The 24,448-nt window shown below is 40.6% G+C and overlaps 2 long non-coding RNA genes across 2 annotated transcripts; both read left to right on the top strand.

The window, feature by feature from the left end:
- The first annotated feature begins 1,971 nt into the window (after positions 1-1,971).
- LOC145451826 (uncharacterized) lies at positions 1,972-6,995 on the top strand. Its single transcript, XR_013919067.1, has 3 exons — positions 1,972-2,131; positions 3,442-3,535; positions 6,863-6,995. It is a non-coding gene; the product is annotated as an uncharacterized LOC145451826 (long non-coding RNA).
- A 5,150-nt stretch (positions 6,996-12,145) lies between these two features.
- LOC145452887 (uncharacterized) lies at positions 12,146-15,682 on the top strand. Its single transcript, XR_013919578.1, has 4 exons — positions 12,146-12,448; positions 13,177-13,298; positions 13,986-14,070; positions 15,525-15,682. It is a non-coding gene; the product is annotated as an uncharacterized LOC145452887 (long non-coding RNA).
- Positions 15,683-24,448: the final 8,766 nt, after the last annotated feature.

The following is a 24,448-nucleotide window of genomic DNA, read 5'->3' on the forward strand; positions in this document are numbered from 1 at the left end:
GGGAGCCAAAGGGAGGGTGCCCTCCTTATTTTTCGAAATTTTCCGTAAATTAATGTAAGGCGGAGTATTCAACTTGTATACGACTTGACATTTTCTGTCGCGTTTGGCGCTACATTCAATTTCACTAGTTCTTCATCGTTGAGTACTCGTGGTGCATGGAAATTCACCGTCGCGCTGCGGCGTTGTCGTCGCAGTGCCAAAAAATAGTCCCAAGTGGAAATACATTTTACAATTTCCAACATGTTCGCATAGTCATTTGGTTCATCATCATCTTCGGATAAATTCGTGCGAAAGCTTGACATTTGCGGCAGAAGCAGTATCCGTGTGTATGTGCACTGTGCAGCCAATAAACACACTCTACAAATTTTTCGTGCGAAAGTTTTACAGGATTATTTGTATGGCGGTAGCTAAACTGCATTCGCGAACGGACTAATATAACATTATTGGTTACACTATATATGGCTTGAATGTATGCATAGCAGTCTGCATAATGTTCATTCTATTCACCTCCATATGAGGAAGCTCTCATTTATATTTATTGAATCAGCAAGTTTCAATATGGGATGTATTAACCATTTATACAGCAGACATCCATTGTATGGGACTGAATTCATAAGAGACATTCATCATGCTCTATTTTCTATTGGATTACAATCGGCTTCTTTTGAGCTATTCATCGTGATATAACGACTCAATAGCCCAGCAGAGCTGATCGTCAGGATGCTAACAAATTCGTATTCGATTACCCGTTGAAGTATGGAAACCGATTTGTATGCAGTGTGGGCATCCAACGGAAGAATTCTATTTGTAGAAGTCTTTCACAGAATGGGGTCATCGGTTTCGTCTAACAATTCCTTTTCTATTATTGTGTAGTCTATGTATCAGGATGTCCAATTACAAAATGTATAGTCTTGCAATTTCCTGCAACATATATAAATATAGTGGCAGCACAAAGAAATATTTACTCGACGCCCGAGACGATAGGCCTAATATTAATATTAAGTCATCATACCATAATACTGTATTCTATATCAAATAACTGTGTTTACAAAATCGGCAAATTGGCCTACACAGTTTTGAAACGTTCTTGGTGGAGCATATCCTACTATAAGAAAGTCAGTTGTAAAATTCCTAAACTTCGAATTCAATCTATCAAATCAGCGGTATAGAATATACCACTATTCTACTCTACCTCTTAATTTACGATTTGATTTACGTAGTTCTGTCGATGAGGTATGCGTGTTGCGTGTGTGCTTTTCATCATCAACGACCCGCAGCTGCTGATAACGAGAAACGCAGGGATGTGTACATAATACTGGGTTGTTACCAAGTGACAAGGTCCCGAGTCACAAGTCAATCTCACTTTTATAGTTTTGATTCGAGTCAAGTCGAGTCATTTTCAATCCACCGCCGAGTCATGTCCGAATCCAAGTCGCTGAGCAGAGGTTCAAGTCATAGTCCAAGTCATTTTATTAACTGTTCAGTTCAAGCCTTGTTCAAACCAATTTTTCCAACCACATGCTCGGGTAATATAGAGCATTCATAACATAGTCATTTTGATCATTTCTTACATTTTCTGGCCTTATATTTCAAGTACCAACACTGATAAAGTGGCAAATTTTATATTCTACGAAGTCCTATATAATCTCGAGCCATGAGATTTGATAGAGTCATGCGCAAATACTCGAGTCGTGTCGTATTTCGTATTCGAATAACTTACTCGAATCAAGTCCGAAATGTCGACTCCAGTCATGACTCGAGTGACGCCATTACAGCCCTATATGACCTTCCGTGGCGATTAGGGTGCAAGCAGTAACAAACTGTTTCGGAAATGTGCGTCAAAATTTTATTCATTACCTCTGAAAGAGGTTGAAAACGTCCCGCAAAATCCGTTGAAAACCAATATCCATATTTATTTCGATTCAATTAAAAGGGACTCTGTAGTATTAACATTGTTAATCCAAAGATTTTGCCAGTACAGTTACATATCTTTATTTTCGCTTTTGCAGGACAAGATGAATAAGATCTTTTTAATTGTGTTAGTGATGTGTCTCTGTGTTCAGTTATCAGTCGGAAGATACAACGCGAGGCGTGTGGCAAAGCTTCATCGATGGTACAGGAGATTCCGCTGGTGAGTGACGTTCAAATATTTTGACAACTGTCGTTTTAAAGCACTAAAATATTTCATAGTCAAATTCCAGTCGCATTACCACGAATACCACTGTTTCTTTCTTCCGTCAACTAAAAATGCTCGTTTCGATTTGATAGAGTCGTACTATATGTGATTTATAATAAGTAGGGCGATTTTTTTTTGACATGTTCAAAAAAATCAAAATTTTGTCAAAATTGTTTACAAAGTCAAAAATGTTTTGCAACCGCATTTCGCTTGTATCGTAGATTTCGCACTGTCGGTAAACTTATCATTTGACATTTTACTGCTTGTAGCCTACTTTATAGGCCTACCGTTGTAGACGGCCCTTTGTCTGCTCATTGTGAATCATAAACCTTCAAATGAAACAAGACATGGTGTTATGCTCAACGTACTGCAATATCCCAACTGAAGCATGACTGCGTGGGAATTTCATGGTTATTATATCAAGAAGCGCAAGATGAGAAATTGTGACGTATCAGACACCATTGTCAGAATGAAGCAACACAGTGTGTCACCAGCAGTGTACGCACAACTTCAGTGTTGTTAGCCCACAACTGCTGCTGTTGAACTTTCTTTCTCCATTCTTGGCAAGCTACTTAGTAAGGACAACAACTTTTTACCCGAGAATGTAGGAAAGTATCTTTCGTTGTACAACAACAAATTTTAGATATTTCTACCATAATACGTGATGTATTTACTGGAATTCTTCATAGGGCCAGAATTCGTGAAATAAAGTTTTTTAATGTAAAAATTTCTCAGTTTTTAAGTCAGAATTTTATTTTCAGGCCCAACTACTTCGTAAGGACAAACAGTTCCAATCAGAAATGAAGATGAGCAGTACGATTCTAACATTATGTGGGAGAACACCTAATTGGTATACGTTTGGTCAAAACTTGGTCAAAATTAAGTTTTTTGAGGTAAAAAATGTCAAAAGTTTAATTTTTAGGTCAAAATCGTCCGTTTCTAGGTTAAAAAAAATCGCCCTAATAATAAGTGGTACGGCAACCGCGCATTCGGTGTTGGATGTCACTATACTAATTGTGGACTGCCGGTGCAATGGAAGTCCTAATTATAGTTAGAATACCTTTCGAAGAGTTATCTTCGTAATGTCACACAATTCACAACTGTGCTCATTATAAAACAATCCATGTGAATGTGTCATCCTGAATATATTCCAATCATATTTCTTATTCAATAATATTTGATTTAGTTTTAGACTGAACGACAGACTGCTATTGAATTGCGATTTGAATTCTGAGACAAAGTAATGCAACTTGAAATATTCCCAGGAAACGCCGACACCGGTATGTAACTAGTGGTACTAAAGGAGACCAAGGACTTGATGAAGGCGACATTTACGAGAGCCTCTTCGAGTCTTCGCTGGTAAGTGTGACACTGGTAGCAATCGGCGATTGTATTGTTTTTATCCTCTCAAGCCACTCACTATGAAATGCGACACACACAAGACACAACGTCATGTCATGAAGATATAGTAGGCTACTGAAATGGAACGATCAAGTACATGAACTCTTAATGTAGCATCCGCATTGGCCTAATGCCCGAGATAACAGTGTTCGGGTCTTGAACATTTAGTGTTATGAAGTTCTAAAAACTTCGCTCTCTAGTAAGACCCATGCATTAATGTGTCTAATCCATGCTCCATTCACGCTCCGCCATGCCCTCTTGCGTTTCGCGTTATAAATGCCCTGGGTTATCGCTCGCAGCATTAAACCATTGCATGGACGTTCGACGACATAGTTCAATTTCTCACGCAGTTTTTTATGTTGAATTGCCTAAGTCGCTGATGACGCCCTCCTCAATACAAATCTGCCTTCCTGTGCAATTCGTCATCTTTAGTCCACGTTTCAGGACGATCCCTGTGAATGAAATGATGAGATTGAGATTTGTTGCGCCGCGTAGCCACATGTGCTATCGCAAATTGCTGAAAACATCTTACATGAGAGAGAGAGAGATATATGATATTCTTTCTCGCATGCACTATTGAGATGCTTTGACGACGGAGTTGCGATACGGCCGTGTGAGGTCAACTAGTCTGCGCCGCCGTTTTTTTCTCCTCCACGCTATCCGTGATTGCTGAGCACCTAGCACAGTGGTTCCCAAACGGTGGGGAATTCAATGATTTCTGGTGGCGAATAGACGCATTTGTTCGAAATTATATACAGAACAGCCTACATATTCACGGAGACACATGCGCAATTACTGTTACGAGTTAACTGCTCTGAAATGTATGTATCGAAAATTATATTGCGTGTTGTTCACAAAACCTCATTTTTAACTCTGGATGGCCAATCATGGCGTCACAAACCCATCCAGCACGACTAGTTTGACGTGAAATAACGATTTCGCGAAATTTTGGGCGATACTGGTATAGGTTTACAATACGTTTTATGTTGCAGTTATAGGCGATTGTCTTGCGTACTGGTGTGGCTGTGTGTCTTGTGTAGACAAACCAGCAAATAGTTGCTCTGTGATGACAAAAGTGCTTTGGTAGTGGGGAACAGGACCGTAACTGCCGCACCCCAAACCCCCCAATTTTTGGGGGCGAGCTCGAAGAGGCCCTAAATTATTTCGTGAATTACCATAAATTAGGTATTTTTTGGAAATTTATGCCACTTTTTCAAAGATTTTTCGCGCTGCGTGCGCGATTTATTATTGCCGAATATCTGATTATTGGGTACCCGTCCCCCACGAAATACCAATTTGAAATCGTATGTGTCTTTTAATTTTGGCGATTTCCATATCTTTTGACATAGCAGATACAGGAGGTCACGAAATAGCATAATGAAACAAAGTCAATATACCAACGTGTCCGCCCGAATATGTTTAATTCTTATTTAGAGGTCCTACCATTTCGAACACACCTCACTCAGCTCTATCGGTGAATCTGATTACCTGAGCAGAGAGGGGATATAAAATTCATAGCAAACTATATGCAATTCCCGATCATATTGACCGATTCAAACACGAATTATATAATTTTTTCGCGCTTCGCGCGTTTACTCGAGATGAAGTGATGCACTAAACAGTAGACCAAATGTAGCTGACAAGTAGCGGGGAAAAGCGTACAGGCTAAGAGCGGCTGAGAGGGTTCTGGGGGGAGAAGCCCAAGTTGGGTTTGTCACCCTGTTGGGCCCAAGACCAACGTTTTTTTGGCGGGGCTGACGAAGTGCTGATACGGTCCTGGTGGGGAATGAAGGCTCGAAATAAATCTGAAGTGGGAATGACGACAAAAAGGTTGGGAACCACTGGCCTTGCAGGACGGCTGCGGATACCAGTTTCCTAGTCTTTGGTATGACCAGGCCACGGATCGAACCCACGACCTTCCGATCGAGAAGCCGGACGCCTAACCTGCGCCTACTGCAATAAAATGAAGTATCTCGCCGTGTCGTACGGACTTGTGTGTATCAGCACATTGTAATTAAACTTATAAATCCTTATACGCCAGGCCTGGGCTACGTGTAGCCTGCGGGCCAGTCCGGCCGGCCAAGTAGTGCTAATTATGAATGGTTTATGACCCACGAAATGGGTTTGTTATGCAACTAGTTCGAGACGTTCGTGGTAGGATCAAGTAAACTGGAAGAGGGGAAGAAGGGTATCCATATGCATACTTTATACGAGACTGTTTTGACAAAATCTATTCCATAAATTTATTCTAACTGCATTCGTGTGTGCTGCCTGCGGTTGCGGGACTATATTGGGCACCAGATTTTCCCCGTCAAAAAGACTCACCAATGCAGACAAATTTTATTTCACACAAAGTGCGATCCCAGAGAGATCGCCGGCGATAGAACCTTGGCCGGAAATCATGCAGGATGGCCTTGTCCTTATAATATGAGCTCCGTGGTACAGATGCAATAAATATTGCGCCCCATGAATTAATGTAAATTAGGAATTCTTCACATCTCATCGAATACATTTCTCTTGTAATTGGTTGTGGTACGTGTGAGTGATTATTTGAATAGCGATAACTTTCACCGGAGATCACGAAATAACAGCATGCTCCAACTAAGTAAGCAATTACAAGTGGCTCGCCCGATGCCCACCATGCAGAAACTCATGAATAGTCTTACCGTGTGGCATGAAAATATAGCTCAAGATGAATAATTGCATGCCTTCTAAATCTCTGAAGACACCGCCTCTATCAGCTTTGCAGGTGAAACTTATAATGATAACATGTATGCGGGGCCGTAACAGAGTCCCAACCCAAGGCTAACAAATGAGGGTGGTTCGAATGGGGGCCAAATATTATTTCGTAATAAACTTAAATTTTTAGAGGGCTCTTCAGTAGAATCATTAAGCCTTGCATTTGAAGCGGTTTAATGTCACGCTACATGTATTGGTTGTAATATGAGTATACCCCATCCCTCAGAAAAAAGTTAATTCAGTTGAATATATAGAAATAGGCATTTCGGCGCCGTTGATATATGCATGTCTAATTGTCCGTTGTCCATATATGAGCCTAAATGGTCGGCACCGAATGATCATGCTATGGCACTCTGAGAAAATGCCGTGTTTTCTATATTTTTCATGACTTTAAAAGGGGGGCGTCTTTTACCTCTTCAAATTTTTCTGGCTACGCACTTACACGCGGATATCCAATTCGCTCTGTTGAGGAATAAGATTGAGTGATATTCCGCTTCATCACAATCCAAATATAGTTCATATGTGTGATTCTCTTTCGTGTTTCAGGACCATATCCAGGATTGAACCGATGGGAGTAAAATGTCACAAGCTGCGTAACCATTTTTGCGTAGCAGAGTGCGCCAACATACTCATCTACTTTTGTTGTTGCAATAAAACCAAATATAGTATTATAGATGCATTGGTCTGACTTGAGGTTGCTTTTGGGATAACTATTCTTTCTGTTCAGTCAGACAATATCTAACGGCCTTTGTTAGAGAGCCTAATACATCTCTGGGATCTCTGGTCGTACATCAGTCATACATATAGGTTAGGTATTATGGACCTAATCAAATTATTTACTTTTGTAACTGGACCTTTGCTAAAAACAATTCAGTAGCTGTGGTTGGGGCTTGATGATGACAGGAATCACCAATCTATCAAAATACCCGCAGCCCGAGTGGCGAAATAGCGTCATGCTATGATCCGCAACTGCAACACCAAGAGCTTGCGGGTTCGAGTCAAACCGAGGTCGACTCCAGAATTTCTGTTTAAGTGTTGGGGGTTTATCAAGGCTCCTCCTCGCCACGTGATCCACGTACGCGGTGTCTTATATTAGGGTTACCATATGTCCTATTTTAAGAGGATTTGTCTTCTTTTTTGACTATTTTGAAAGTGTCCTCGGAGGACGCCCTTTTGTCCTCTTTTTTGAGAATATGGGTCATATTTATAGCGAAATGCGACTGATATGCCGTAAATCAGCTCCAAAGTGACGCTCCAGCGGGTATTTCGGGAGCTGGGCGGAAAGTTGACCTTTTTTTAGTCAACCGACCACAAAGTGGGAAAATTTTCCGTTTTTTGGAATTCTTCTCCGGTTTAGCAAGTCTGAAAATTCTGAAAAAGTGTCCTCTTTTCAGATTTCCAAAATATGGTAACCCGTTATATAGAACCCAAAAGTTTGCCGTGCTACAAGTTGGTAAATACGGAATAAAAGAAGAGAGAGTATAGGTCTGGTGTAAAATGACAAACTTAGTAGAAACACCAGCAATGTCAACCAAACGAAAACAAACGCGTAGACCGGGAACTATGACGATAGTATAGCTCAGAAATGTAGAGTGCTGTATCCTTGCATTAATCACCGTGAGCAGATCATCTATCACCGATGTATTTGGATGGAAGCAGAATTATTTACTATGGATATTTCATCGATTTAAAATACAGCATAAATTACGATACAATGAAAAGGATGGAGTTGAAACGACTTGCTGCACCTTGGCCTAAATATATATATAGGGAGGGGAGAGGGAGAGAGAGGTTAAGGTCACAAATTCAAGTGTCACAATTCACAATTATGCACTAGGGCAATAGGTATTAACTCAATATAGACACACACAACAATAGCGTCTGCCATCAAGTTTCAGTCAAAAGTTTGAAGGCGAAATGGAAAGTCCAGGCTTGATGCCATTCCAAATCTGTCGTCATGATGAATTCCATGACTATATTATCACACAAATTTATATATGTTCCTATATATTAGGGTTGCCATACATCCGGAATTTCACTGTTAAAACTGCGTCCGGGAGGACCTACTAAAATCTGCCTAAATGTCCGGAATTTAGAAGGCTTGAATTAAATCATAATTTTCTGGTAAATCAACATAAACAGCATTATTTTGGCCAGATTTATGCTACGTGAAATTTTTCTTCGCGCTGCGTTAGCACTAGTATGAACACATTGTCAGTCAATATGACGCCACACTAGCAAATCTTCGCCTATCGACTGCACACACTGGGTTGGAACATAGGTTTTTAATTGGGCCATCTCTGATGTGATCTCTGGATATTGCTAGGGTCTGCCGGTTGTATGTTTGACACCCCTGCTATACTGTGAGGTAGGTGTGGTTATCTGGCTGCGTGTTAACCAGGTCCGAAACAACGTTCTTTCAGCCCCCTTCTCCCAAAAAGTACCAATCTTGGGCTCACTGTAGGGTAATCGATGCAACTTCTTGCGGGCTTACTATATGCATCTGCTTGTTAAAATTTGTGAATGAATTCTGTCAATAATATTGATTCCTCCATATATTAATATAAAATACACCAGTAGATTGCCCATATATTAATATAAAATACACCAGTAGATTGCACATCTGATGGCCTCAAACGTTTTTTGGCCGCCAGCTCATTTCCAATTTGAAAATGTTCCATGGTCCAGCTAAACAAATGACATGTTGATTGCATTTTTGCGCGGGCCCCCATATAAGAATCAATATACGTTGTATTAAATCGCGCGCAGCACGAAGAAAAATTTCAAGCAGCATAAATCTGCTTAAAAATAATATTATTTATGTTGATATCTTCAAACTCCGGACATTTAGGCATATTTTAGAATTTCCACCCGGACGCAGGTTTTACAGTGAAATTCCGAACATGTCCGGGAAATTCCGGACTAATGGCAACGCTAGACTACCACCCTCGCAAAAACTGTCATCAAAATAAATAAAAATAGCATTCATTTATAGAAATAAGTCTAAATATAATCGCAATTACAAGATAAAGGTATATTCATAGATACGATTTAGGCCATTTTGATGCGTTGTTCAAAGATTGTGGTTCTACACCTGGGGGTTGCTTGCCTTTATTCTGCGGTTCAAAAAGATGTTGAACGAAATCAGCTTCCAAAATAGGCTGTCAGTAAGTCTGGGCAGATTTACCGACCTTTAATTAGTAATCGGCTTATGAAATTTGGAGCTGGGTATCGGGAAATTGGATATGGCGTCGCGCCAATAAAAGGTTGGAAGCTAGCGGATCTGCGGTGTTTATATAACTCAGTGGTGCAGTGCGCACCGGCATTAGGCTGATAAATAATCTTGTTGGTGTGACACGAACATGACCTAACGATGTACAATTACGCTCCTTGCATTTTCGAAGTCACCATCATCCTCCTCCAGCAGCTCTACACCGCTAACTCTGATCATGTGGGCGGAGAGAGGATTAAAATTGTATAGTAATATGTGGAAAAACCAGTATTATTGACATAATTCATTCAAATCATTTACCGACCACATGCATATAGTAAGCCTCCTGAAGTTGCATCGATTACCCTGCGGTGGGCCCAAAATTAGTGTTTATTTGTGCGGGATGGGCTGAAAAAATTGGACTTCGGCCCTGGTTACAACTTACAACACACAACCACATACTCCTTGACTTGATCATGGCCACCTCTAGTCGATAGACAAAGCTTTGCTGGTGTGACGTCATACTGATCGACAATGTGGTCATACTTCATTTTAAAATCCACTAGTGAGCGCTACTGAGTGTCCGGAATTGGGTCACAAAAATATGGTAACCCTATATGCGATGGTAATTTTCAGCTTTTCCCGATTTTGGCGTTACCATAATGGATCATTGCTCTATTATGTGGGTAACTATTTGACTGAGGTTTCACTTCGGGGGCTTCTCCTGCTACAACCCTATATACATTTTTCCCGGGCATTGGAACAGGAAATATGTTGCTCACAAGTGACTGATTTCTTATGGGGAGCAGCCAGCGGCAATGGAACCAGAGAGCTGCAATATAACTGAATATAAGATAAATTTTATGTATTCGTGTATTTTCCTAGAAAGCCCGACATGTACTTACTAGTACGCTTTAAATCCGTTAAATGTGGTGGATCATGGTGATCATCATTTGAAATCCTTATAACAACTTCAGAACGGGTATGCGCGTGTATACCAGTATATGAAAATTCACCATCGTATAGTGCGGTGTTGTGGTCGCACTGCCAAAGAATAGTCTCGAATGGAAATTCGTTTGAGAATTTCCAACCTGCTCGTATATTCATTCGGTTCATCATCATCTTCGGATGAATTCGTTCGAAAGCCTAACATTTTCGGCAGGAGTGTCCATATGCAGCCATGGAGCAATCCACAAATTGTTTGTGCAAAAGTTTAACAGAATAATTTTAATGGCGGTCGCTAAACTGCAATCGCGAACAGACTAACATACCAATATCAAATGTGCCACTATTGCTAGGATGCGTGCATTATCGTCTGCATAATTTTCATTCCATTCACCGCCATATGAGGAAGCTCTCGGATATATTTATCGCATCAGCAAGTTTCAATTTGGGATTCATTATCCATTGATACAGAAGATATCCATTGCATGGCGATGAATTCATAAGAGATGTCACCATGCTCCATTTTCTATTGGCATACAGTCGGCTTCTTTTGAATTATTTATCATGATATAACGATTCAATAGCGCCGCAATGCTGATCCCCATCAGGATATTACCAGATTCGTATCTGAATATCCAATAAAAGAATGAAAACCGATTTGTATGCAGTGTGGGCATCCAACCAAAGAATTCTATTCGTAGATTTCTTTCGTATGATGAGGACATATGTTTCGTCTAACAATTCCGTTTTTTTTTATTGTGTAGTCTATGTGTCAGTATGACAAATTCTAAAATGTTGCAATTTCCTGCAACATATATAGTTATAGTGGCGGCCCGAGGAAATATTAATATCCATGTCATTATACAATTATACTGTAGTCTATATCATTGACAAGATCGCCAAATAGACCTAAACAGGTTTGAAACGTTTTTGGTGGAGATTAGTATGAGAAAGTCAGTTGTAAAATTCCCAGATTTCGAATTAAATCTATCAAATCAGCGGCGTAGAATATACTACACTATTCCACCCCTCGTCTTACTCCACGATTAGATTTACTTGGTTTTGCCGATGAGGTCAAGGATTTCTAGAGTCCCAGGATAAGGTATGCGTGGTCGAGTGTGTTCTTGTCTGCATCAACGACCTCCATAGCCACTTAGCAGCTGCTAAACGAGAAACGCAGGGATGTGTGCATAATACAGAGTTGTAATCAATTTACACGGTTCCGAGTCACGAGTCAATCTCACTTTTATAGTTTTGATTAGAGTCAAGTCGAGTCATTTTCAATCCACCGCCGAGTCATGTCCGAGTCCAAGTCGCTGAGCAGAGGTTCGAGTCGTAGTCCAAGTCATTCTATTCACTGTTCAGATTCAAGTTCTAGTCATGTTCAACCCCCTTTTTTAAACAATATGCTCGGGTAATATGGAGCATTCGTAATATGGTCTTCCTCATCACTCTTAACATTTTCTGGCCTTATATTTCAAGTACCAGCTCTGGTAATGTGGCAACTTTACAATTCTTCGAAGTTACAATAAAAGGCCTGTTTTTTCGGTCCTATATATAGTCTCGAGTCATATGGCTTGATAGAGTAACGTGCAAATACTCGGGTACAAGTCGAGTCAATACTAGGGATGGTGTGAACGTGAGGTTCACGTTCGCGTTCTGTGTGTGAACCTCAGAAATTCAGAGGTTCATGTTCACAAACGAGCATTGGTAGGTTCTGCACTGTGAACTTTTTTCATATATTACAATTTTCTCTACTTTATACCATCCTTGGTTGAAATTTATTGCATTTCAACTGCGGGCCACTCTATGCATGGCGCTGGCAGCATATAAAAATCAACACTAAACGAGCATGCACCTTGAATATCTCAAAAATTTTTCTTGCTTCGTTACAAAAGTTTGCTCGAATATTTAGTGACTCTCTGCTGGGAGTGTGACTCACAATCACACAACATCAAGAGCGAAATACACTACATGCGAGTAGTCAGTGAATGATGCTTATTCAACCAATCAATGAAATTACTACGGTTGTCTGATGTAAAAAATCCAGTAGTCGTACGGGGTCAATCTTGATATCAAATGTTGGCTGCAGCTGTATAACTTGTTAATGGGGTAACACCGGTAGCAAGTATAGAAAATCGTTTTGTCCTCCGCTCGATATCAACGTAGCAATACTCAGACGCCGAATACATTATCCTGTCTGGCCTAGACCGTTAAGGCGTAAGATCTGTATCGTGTACATTAATATAGGGGTTTTGCTATCACTTCACTGAAATGTAGGGTTGGAATTAGCAATATGACGTCATGTGATGTCATGAGGTTCACACCATCCCTAGTTGACTCGGGTCGAGTCGAGTCTTATTTCGTAATTGAATAAATGACTCGAGTCAAGTCGAATCACAAAAAAAATCTCGACTCCAGTCATGACCCGTGTAAAGTCATTACAACCGAGTCAAAATATGACCTTCCGCGGCAATCGTAGTGCAAACTGTAACACAGTGTTTTGGAAATGTGCGTCAAAATTTCATTCCTTAACTCTGGGAGAGCTTGAAAGCCACTCGCAAAAACCATTGCAAACCGATAACCCGACACTGCCTACAGCCTATTCATTTCGATTCAGTAAGAAGGGACTCTGTAGCATTTACATTTCATAACCAACATATATTTCCAGTTCAGTTACATTTCTTTATTTTCATTTCTGCAAGTCAAGATGAATAAGGTCTTTTACATCGCGTTAGTGGTGTGCCTCTGTGTTCAGTTATCATTCGGTAGACGCAATGCGAAATCATGGGCAAAATTGTATCAATGGATGTGGAAACACGGCTGGTGAGTGACGAACAAATATTTGGACACACGTCACTTTGAAGCGTTTCAATATTTCATGGTCAATTTCCCGCCGCATTACAAAGAATATCACTGTTTCTTGTATCGCTTTTCCGGCGACTAAAATTCTCGCTTCGACTCGGTAGATTCGCACGATATGCGATGTGTAAGTGACACGGCAACCGCGCATTTGGTGTTCGATGTCACTATACTAATTGTGGACTGCTGGTGGAATGAAAGTCGTAATTGGTATCCGTGACTTCCCTGCTTGGCGCTCATTCATTATTGGGATAGCATGGAGGGGTGGTGCATGACTTGGAAAGCCGTACAAGGCCATATCTGCACCTTCCCTGTCCAACGGCATATGCACATCATGCGCCCATGGTATGCATATGCACGGATCGTGTGTATGTATATGATGGGTCGGTGTATATGCCGCAAAAATATCAAGGACAAAAATAAACTACGTCCTAATAGTTGAAATACCTTTCGAAGATTTATCTTTGTATTAATGTCACACAATTCATAACAGTTCTCATTATAAATTAATCCATGTGAGTGTCCTTTGGAATGTCATCTAATAATTTTTTATATTCAAAATTGATTGATTTAGTTTTAGGCTGAGCGACAGAGTAGTATTGAAATGCGATTTGTACTCTGAAAAAAGTAAGGAATTTGAAATGTTCCCAGGCGATACCGACCATCTCGAACTATTGGCGGGGACCAAGGATTCAACGCACGCGACATTTACGAGAACCTCTTCAAATCGGTGCTGGTAAGTGCGGCAATAATAGTAATCGGCGATTGTATTACTTTTATCCTCTCAAGTCACGCAATATGAAATGCTACACACACACACAATGTCATTTCATGAAGATATAGGAGGATGCTGAAATGAAACGAAGTAGGGGAGATGTGGTACCGATGGATCAAAAATTGGAAAATGATCGCTGGCCCCGAAATGTTCAGCCTAAAACAGCAGATCTTTTGCTGGCTCAGCACTTTGATACAAGCTCTACCTATCGCGCACATCTACATGAATATCCGTCTTTTCAAAAAATATTTATGGACGTTCAAAATTTGTTGGTCGAACGTGTCATCGGTCCCCACCTGGTGGGTCCAATGGCACACGACTCGGGGACCTATGACACATATACCCTAAAAAACTCAGATGTGACTACTTTTCTTGCTCAGTATTATAATCTAAGCTACAGCAAGCCAAAGAAGAATGTTTGGTCGCAACTGTCAAAAAATAGAATAAATATTAACTCAAATGTTGTCATAAAATCACGTTTAGATTTAGGCTCGGACTTATAAAGTTGAGGGTACATACATATTGCCCGAAAATCGACAGTGTGACTTCCAAATACCTCGTTATAGCGATAAAACATCATATGTAATTATTACATAAAGATTTTCTGTACGTAGGCATGTTTCATTTGTTTCATGATTAGTATATGCTTGATTATTTTGCTTGATTTGGCTATTGTATCATCGGTCCCCACCCTACGAATTTTGTGCATGAATCGAAAAAAATTCCACTCAAGGAAAGTACTGAAAAAAATAATAGGTGTCATTATATAGCCTGATTCAAGCCCTAGACTTCACAATAAAAATGATTGCTGGTTTGTTCGTGTTGAAGGTTACAAAGAAAAATGTATATGTCGATCTAAATTTAGTTTACACCCCCCAAAACAAAAAACATCTGTGAGAGACCCCATAGCTCGCGCACGTCGAATTTTTTTGTATGTGAGGAAAGATTTTGCCAGCATGCAATTGTAGAAAAGTGCGCGGAATGTAATTATGGAATTATCATAGAGAATTTTCAAAGTATTTTCGGTCCCAGTGATCCATCGGTACAACATCTCCCCTACGCAATATCTTAACCTTATAGCATCCACCTCGGCCTAATACCCTGCGTAACCATGTCCAATCTTGATCATTTGGTGTTATGAAGGCGTTACTTCGCTCTCGTGTCGGACCCTTTTATTGATTTGTCTCACGGACTCTAATCCATGCTTCAATCATGCTCCGTCGTTCCCTCTTGCGTTACGGCTTGTAAAAGTCTTGGGTTAACGCTCTCAGCATTACACCATTACATGGACATCTTGCGACAGGGTTTAATTTTTCACGCAATTTTTATGTTAAATTGTCTAAGTCGCTTGTGACGCCCTGCTCAATTCCAATCTGCCTTCCTGTACTATTCGTCATCTGTAGTTCATGTTTCAGGACGATCCCTTGGACTGATATGACGGGATTGAGATTTGTTGCACCGTGTAACCAAATGCACTGTCGCAAATGGCTGGAAACATTTTACATGGATTGTATAAGGCTTAGTGAAACAACGTATGATGTTACTGTAATAAAATGAAGTATCTCACAATGTTGTACAGAATTATGTGTATCAGCACATTGTGAATATACTTCTATATCCTTATACGCCAGGGATAAGCTACGTGTAATAGCCTGCGGCCCGCCAAGTGGTGCTTATTTTTAACGATGTGTGATCCACAGAATGGGTTTGTAATACAACTAGTCCGATACGTTCGTGGTAAGATCAATTGATAAGGGAGGAAGGGAAAACACCATAATACGCATAATTGCATATGCATATGCCTGTTTTATAAAAGACTACTGTGGCAAAATCTATTCAATAACTATAAAAAATTCCGGAGTGTATGCAGTGTTACTCGTAGTTTTACTCAGTTTAATCGTACTTCATTACCTACTTCCTCTCTGTATATAGACGGCCATTCATGTGGAATTCAAGTGTTGGCTTATAGTGTAGCGTAGTGGTATGTTCCACATCTGTAACGCCAGTGAGTTGAGAGTTCGAGCCCTACCGAGGTCCACTTTAGAATTCCTACATAAGTGTTCGAGATTTATCTAGGGTCCTCCTCGTAGTGTCAACCCCGTAATCCAGTGGTTCCCAACCGTTTTCTACCGATGTACCCAGGACCGTAACAGCACTTCGTCAGGTTACCCCCAAAACGTTGGCCTTGGGCCCCCCATGGGGTGATAAACCTAACTTCTGGGGGGCCCCCTTTGACCATACGCTTTTTTACGCTATTTGACATCTCCATTGGGTGTCAGTTTCGTGAGACAGCTTTTGCCGCCCAGACGCGCGAAGCGCGAAAAATTTCAGTAATTCATGATTGAATCGGGCAATATGATCGGGAATTACATATATATTGCTATCAATTTTGATCCTCTCTCTTCTCACGTAATCACATTTACCGGTAGAGCTGAGCTAGGTCTGTTTTAAAACGTAGGACCGCCCAATAATAATAATTAGATATCTTCGGGCGTATACCCGTTGGCAGGAACGAAACAGCACTTCGTCAGCCCCGCCCCCCCCCCCTCACAAAAACTTGGGTTTGGGGTTCTCATAGGGTGATAAACCGACCCCTCAACACAGTGTGCGCTTTTGCCACGAAATTAGCTGCACTGTTTAGTGAGCCAGCTCGAAGCGCGAAAATTTTCGATAATTCATGATACAATAGGCCAATAAGATTGGGAATTGCATATATATTGCTATCAATATCTTGTCCTCTCTGCTCACGTTATCAGATTTACCGGAAACTGTAGGTCCCGTAAATAATAATTAAACATCTTCGGGCGGACGGACCCGTTGGTATGACTTCGTTACATGATTTTATTTCGTGACCACTTGTCTGCTATATCAAAAATATAGAATCGCTCAAACGTACTAAACTAAAAGACGCACACGATTTCAAATTGGTATTTCTTCACTGGCATATATTTTTTTCCTGCTGGGTGGTATTTGTCTTCTGAGGTTCAGATTGCTAAGACAGGAACATATGGCGCCAGTCATTTAGGCGCCTATGGACTATTAAACCTATTATTTTGTATATATAACGAAGTTTTCGGTCTGCGTAAGGGCAGTCCGTTTCGGCCAAGCTTTTCGCGCTGCCGATCGTTCTGGCACACTTCTTGGAGTCGCATGTAAAAAGTCCTAAATCGTTATATATCTTGGTGCGTAGTGGCGTGTTAATGGCCAGCGCCGATATGTCCATTTCTATAAATCTTGCGTGCTTTTTCTTGGGGGAAGAGTACCAAATAATCAAGATATTTGGCAACTTTAAATCGCGCCCAGGGTTTGGGGTGCGGCAGTTACGGTGCTGGATGTACCATTTTGAGGTTTTATGCAGTGCTCGCGTACCACCTACCTATAAGTTACGCACGCCAAAGGCGGTTAAAAAAGTTTTGCACCATTTATGACGTCATAGGCACGTATTTGATCTATGCGAGGTGTAACAACAAATTCTATTCAATTAGGCATTATCAGTCCGGGCTGATGGGATGCATGTAATTCTTTTTCCAGCACCAGTCACAAGAAGAACAACATAATGAATTAATAACAAACAACAAAGGCCAATTTATTTATTGCGATGGCTGCATTTGCTTATTTTTCACCAGCTCAGGGTCGGCCAACATTTTCGACCAAATGGCCAAATGAGATTTGCGAACCGTTGCGCGGGCCACTTGAATGTTGATGACCTTTTTTTAGCCACCCGATATAGGAGCTAACTGGATTAGGTAATGATGAAAAGAAGACATATTACTACGCATCAAAATCGAAAATAATTATGTCACGAAAAGTCAGTGTGCATAGTGCACTCATGAAGTAACCGCGCCAAGCGCGAAAATTTTTCAAAGTTAGTGAATGAGTTCGGCCAATACTAATGTCATTTGAATATATTGCGGGTCACCTCTGTATAACACTGGTATCACTTGGCCAACACAGGATTATTCGGACATATTAATATCGATGATTTCGGTGAACATGCGTCAATCATTTTGTGCAGAAATTTCTTCGCCGATCATCTTGATCTTCTTCATCATCTCTGCGAGTGCAGACGCGAAGTCGGATGTTGGACTTCACGTTCTCTCATAATTGCCAATATAGCCAATTTTTTTTTATTCAGGAAGGGCTAGAAAAAGGAAGAAATTGAGTGACAACAAATCGCGCCAAGTGCCAAGAAAAAGATCAATTCAAATAAATCTACCACGAAATATTCTACTTTATGGTCATATAGGAGATCTACGGAAATTGTTGCTGGTCCCTGGCTACGCCAATGCGTCCGAACTGGTATTTAGGTCATCAAGATCCCAAATTGCGGGGTCAGACTTATCAAGTTTTGGTTGTTCTTGGAAGTTCACGGTAAATGACTTGAGTAATTTATTATTTGATATTATAAGTAATTTCGAGAATTATCTCCCGGGCCACTCATAATCGTCTCGCGGGCCACATTTGACTCGCGAGCCACGAGTTGGCCGACCCAGCACTAGCTGGTCGATGTGTCGTGTACCTTTGCTCACAGCGCATCGAAAGTCATGCATGGGCGCCACAAGTCGGTTTCGTTTCTTCGACTTGATAGTCTTCAGGGATTGAAATACTTTCTCGCACTCTCATGTAAAAGGGAAAATTACCAGCTGGAGAATAGGGTGAGAATACGAGGAGGCGATGCTACAAAAAACTCAAAATCAACCCCACCTGAACTAAAAACTCCCTTTGGTCGAAAAAAAAAACAGAATGTACTCACGTACCACCTGGAAGACCTTCGCGTACCACTAGTGGTACGCGTACCACAGGTTGGGAACCACTGCCGTAATCGGTGTGCTACAAGAGCTTTGTACGAAAATAGGCAGGAATCATAACAAGAATTATATAGGCCTGGTGTAAACGACCGTAATTGTCGAAACATCACGAATGCAAAAATAACACAATAAACCGATTCACAATCACTGAAACAACGATCGGCGTTGCAAATTTGTACATGAATCGAACATATTCGTTTGTGGATAGCTACCATTTCGGCCATTCTATAGAATGCACTAAAACTTACACAATGACCTGCTCAATGAAGTTTTCTGTTTGTATTAACTGAGTTGGAAAACTATATCTGAAGTTGCTACCGAGGATAGAAATATCCCACTCCATAGAAATTGAAACTGATTGATAAGAATAAAAGAGATTCTTACAATGAAAAGAGTGGATTGGACATTGAATGTTTTCAATCATACTTATATTGAATGTAACAGAATATATTTCGACCATTACTCATTACTGCAATGTATTCTTCTGGCCACAGAGGGTCGTATAGTCGCTCTGAATCGACTATGCGTCGTCCTTCCGTGCATTATGCATTCACATGCGATTGTCAAGTATATAAGCTATACAGCGAACGAAGATGCTCAATGGAACAATACGCGCGACTGAAGGCATTCACATCAAATAATTTTATCGAAGTTTCTAGAAAATGTTACTATAGGAAGCTGGATGGATGCAAAGTACGGTATCACAGTTTTTAGTAACTGTTACTACATGAAGCTGCATTGATCCACGGTACATTCAATAGCGATTTCGCAATCACGTTTGAAATTCTCGAAGACAAATATAATAATATAATGTAAAATATAACGTAAAAGCTTCAATTCCTTTTGTCCAAATTGATATTAGCGTCGCATAAGCTGAGCAGGAATCATCACAACGTTTGGTTGATCCTGTAGATAGGAGCTGAATCTTAGTACATATATTACAGATGTGCCTTATCTATTCTAATAGAGTAATGGGTAGGCTATATTTCGGATATTGATATGTTGAATTTTCCACACAGCAGAATTACAGTGGAAATAAGTCTTCAACCATATTCTATAGCAGGGCGGGCAACTTCTCAAGTCGGCGGTCCGTATTCCTGAATCGATACAGTACCTAATCGTTAACCATCAATGGTCATTTTTGCCAAGGTTTTGTCGCCGCCGGTCTTTTTGGCACCGCACCTTCCAAGCGGTATGTTGGCCAAAACTTCACGCCTTCATGTGTGCCGATGCTGAAAAGGTTGGCCTCGAAACTAATGTTTCCCATATAGGCTCGCACCCACTCGTTGTACAACCCTACACTAAAGTCTCCCAACGGTCTTCAGTAGTGTTTTCCAGAGAGACCAGATGGACAAATCGTATCATTAGGGAAAGTTTTTGTTGCAGTTAAATCCGTGGAAAGTTGCATTTATTTTTGAAAAAAGTTGAAAAGTTGCAGAAGTTGCATTTTGACCACATTTTGCTCGGTTGACTAAAAAAAGTTCTTCTTTTCGGCTAAGCTCCCGAAATACCCGTAAAAGCGTTACTTCGGTGCTGATGTACGGTGTTTCAGTCGAATTTTGGCCGTGTATTTCACCAAAATCGAAAATACTTTCATGAAAAATCGAGAAAGTTGCAAAAAGTTGCACGGAAAAAAATGGACAAAAGTTGCAAAATGTTGCACTATAAGATTCCTTCAAACAGCTTAAAACAACATTCTACATATCTGACGAGTATTTAGGAAGCTGCCGGAAGCTGTAAAAAAGTTGCAAAAGTTGCAAAAACTTGCCCTACTTATCATGAATACAAGTCAATTTGTATAATACACAGGTCGGCACATTTTCATTATCAAGTCACATCTTCTATATGTCGCAGGCTCAGACGTGCTGATGCGCTACATCCCTGCTACCACATCAGCTTTCGACTCAAACTTTTGATAACGTAATAATTATATTATGTAAATATTTATTCCCTATGGCTGGTGAGAGACAAAGTTACTGTATGTAGAAGATACGTCTAGTGGTGCGTCGTCAGTCAAACAAGTTTCTACAGCAACTGCGATTTTTGATTTTCATCCACACTCACCCGCACAGTAATATTTCTCCCACACAAGTAAGGCTGTGGAGTCGGAGTCGGTGGAGTCGGAGTCGGAGTTTGACTGATTTTCGCTTGATGTAGTCGGAGCCGTGAAAACTGTAGTGGCTGGAGTCGGAGTCAGAGTCGGAGTCGAGGTAAAAATACTGACTGGAGACAGAGTCGGAGTTTGGAAAATGACGCTGACTTCGACTCCAGCTTCATTATCATGAAAACAATTGGTTACAAAGGTATCTTTAAATTAGTAATAATAACTATAACATGATTTTTATGTACCATCAATCACTGTTATTAGTAACGATACAGACCAGGGGCTACCAAACCGTGCCCCGCTGGCCATGTAGCCTGTGAGAAGGTTTTGTGTGGTCATTCTTAGGGATCGTGTGAACGCGAGGCTCACATTCGCGTTCTGTGCGTGAACGTCAGAAATGTAGAGGTTCACGTTCACAAACGAACCTTGGTAGGTTCTGTACTGTGAACCTTTTTCATATATTGCCATTTTCACTTTATTATAACATCATTGGTTGAAATTTATTGGATTTCAACTGCGGGCTATTCTATCAATGGCGCTGGCAGTACAAAAAAATTAACACTAAACGAGCATGCAACTTGACAATCTAAAAAATTTCACCTGGTTTGTTATAAAAGTAAGCTCGAAATATCCAGTTTTCCGTTTGTGAATATTTAGTGAGTCTCTACTGTGAGCTTGACCCGTAATCGCACATCATCAAGAGCGAAATACACTACATGTAGGTAGGTAGTCTGAGAATGCTGATACTTATTCAACCAATCAATGAAATTGATATAGTTGTCTGATGTGACAAAATCTAGCAGGCTTACGGAGTCAATCTTGATTTCCTATGTTTATTGGATCATAAAAACCGAATCAGTGTGATTGGGGAGTTAATGTGGTAATATCGATAGCAAGTATAGAAACCAGTTTTACACTCTGCTCAATATCACCGTAGCAATACACAGACGCCAAATAGGCTACATTGTCCGTATGGCCTAGACCAGAGGTCTCAAACACGCGGCCCGCGGGCCGCATGCGGCCCCCGAGAACATTTTGTGCGGCCCGCGAAGACATTTGTGAATTTCAAATATTCGACAATATATTCAAGTGTCATATATCTTTTTAGATTTAAGAACTTGAAGTTCACTATAAAACTACTTCAAAAACCTGACTATCACTATCACATCACCTTTAAAATCTACCACGCGGTGGAAGATAGGTATTATGTCACAGTTCACGTTCATGATGATAAAACATGACCCGTTGATGATTCGTGACTGAAAATTTTGATTTTGTTTGGTGCGACCTTTCGTCAAATTACTCGATTTTTGGTTGTCTGGGTAAACTGAAAATGACTCGAGTTGAGTCTGGTCAAACGTTACAATCAGAGTAGGACTTGCGTCTCGGATAGTGACTTGGTAATCCTACGGACGCAACAATCTATGAAACTGGCATGGGGAATAGTAATATATCAAAAGCCCGTAGCTTGCGTTGCATAGGGTATATATATATCTGGTCTGCATGGAAGCTATTGGCATTCTGTGGTCCCGGTGACGTATTTGGTTACGTCCTGGGTGTTGTATGTTCTCTTTATCCATGTTATTATCGGTGGGAGTAAAGTAGTGGTACGCTCCACAGCTGTAACACCAATGGATTCTTCGGCGATTGGTCATTTCTATTCCAGGGGTTCTTAACCAGGGGTCCGTTGTAGCCTTTTCGTGGTACGAAGCACCACATCAGGGGGTACGAGATGCATTGTGGAAATAGGCCCATATGCTGTGGAATATTTTCGGGGCGAATTTATTCAATTGGGAAATATTCGTTGCGCTACGCGCGATTTTAAGTGAATAGGATTTCCGATTTCTATAAAGGTACCATCAGCGGTGTCTTATAAAAAGCCTAGAAGTGGGCCGTGCTACAAGTGGATAAATACGGAATCAAAAATATAGTATATCGGCCTGGTGTAAGATGACCAATGTAGTCGAAACACCATCAATATCAAAAACAAACAAACCATCATAAATTGTGTTGAAAATGGACAGGGGGCACGGGGTATCTTATTGAAAGCATAAGCGGTACGATCGCTAAAAGGTTAAGAAACAATACTGTTACTATGGCACAATAATGATTAGCCTGTGTTTAAGTAGTTATTGATCTGTTCCAATGTTAATCGGAGATAACTTGGATATTATACATTGAGTATACCCATATTATTGATGCTGCGGCCCGCGACGTCATCAAAATTAGGAAATTGGCCCGCGAACACATTTGAGTTTGAGACCTCTGGCCTAGACCGTTAAGGCGTGAGCTTATATTTCCTTGCAAGCGACGGAAGATAATACTTTTGTGGGATTATTATATCATTTGATTGTCTCAGTTGATACATTTGGCAACGTTCAAAACGTCAATAAGTACTTCAGCATTGTCTCATTATGTGGTCGGAGTCGTAAATAGGTATTGTGTACATCAGTGGTCGGGAACCTATGGCTCGCGAGCCATATATGGCTCTTTTGGGCATAAAGTATGGCTCTTTGCGAAAATTCTAATTTTGTGCATAATTTATCAATATCGCAGCGACTTGTTATTGAATCTTCAGCACGACCAGTATGGTTATTCTTGTGGCAGTATGAACATGTCTTTGAGAGATGAATACAGTGGCGTATTCAGGGTTAGGGGCTCGGACCGAGACCTATTTATCCGTATGCGTCATTGAGACCGTTCTCTTCCGATTGATAAGGTTCTCGCAACCACCTCTCGCCTTCCGTGACTTGCCACCTCATTTTTGTCACTCGCCTTTCTGTATTATCTTCTTCAACGTTTCATTCAGTTAGCGTGGTCCCTCTTTATATCGCCTCTAGACCGTGGTGGGTATCTGATTTCAATGACTACACACCAAGACGTTTCGACACCTTCCTATCTTTTCATTGCGCTAATTGCATTTTGCTTAACGCTCTCGTTTTGTGAATTCTCTCGTTGTTGTTGTTGTTGTTGTTGTTATAGCATTCTTATGTCATACTACCTATTTCATCTTTATATTTCGAATTGCAATCTCCGTGTTTACTGACGTCCACTCCCGACGAGGGTCAGTTGAAAAGCTTAGAGTGAATAAATTGCGAATATGAATGTGTTGTTCGTTGCAATATCTTTTCATTGTATCGCAAAGTGGTTTATTGAACTGATAAAAATTGCTAATAAACCGAACCGAAAACGATTTTGAATTATCGTAATTTTCTATCCACAGACGGTGCTGTGATAAGCGAATTACTACAGAAACTTGTTTTCAGTAATTATACCATTTCAGCGGTATATTTTGGGTTTGTGAGTCAAGCATGGTGTTCGTAATGCTTGCGACCTGACTGATGATACTTTGGTTTTGACCATTACAACTCTGAATATAACAGCAACAACATGAAAACTCAATTTGCGGTGATATACAGGTGAGTTT

Source organism: Botryllus schlosseri, chromosome 12, assembly GCF_051294905.1.
Source record: "Botryllus schlosseri isolate E-star chromosome 12, Bs_hap1, whole genome shotgun sequence".
Classification (NCBI taxonomy): Eukaryota; Metazoa; Chordata; class Ascidiacea; order Stolidobranchia; family Styelidae; genus Botryllus; species Botryllus schlosseri.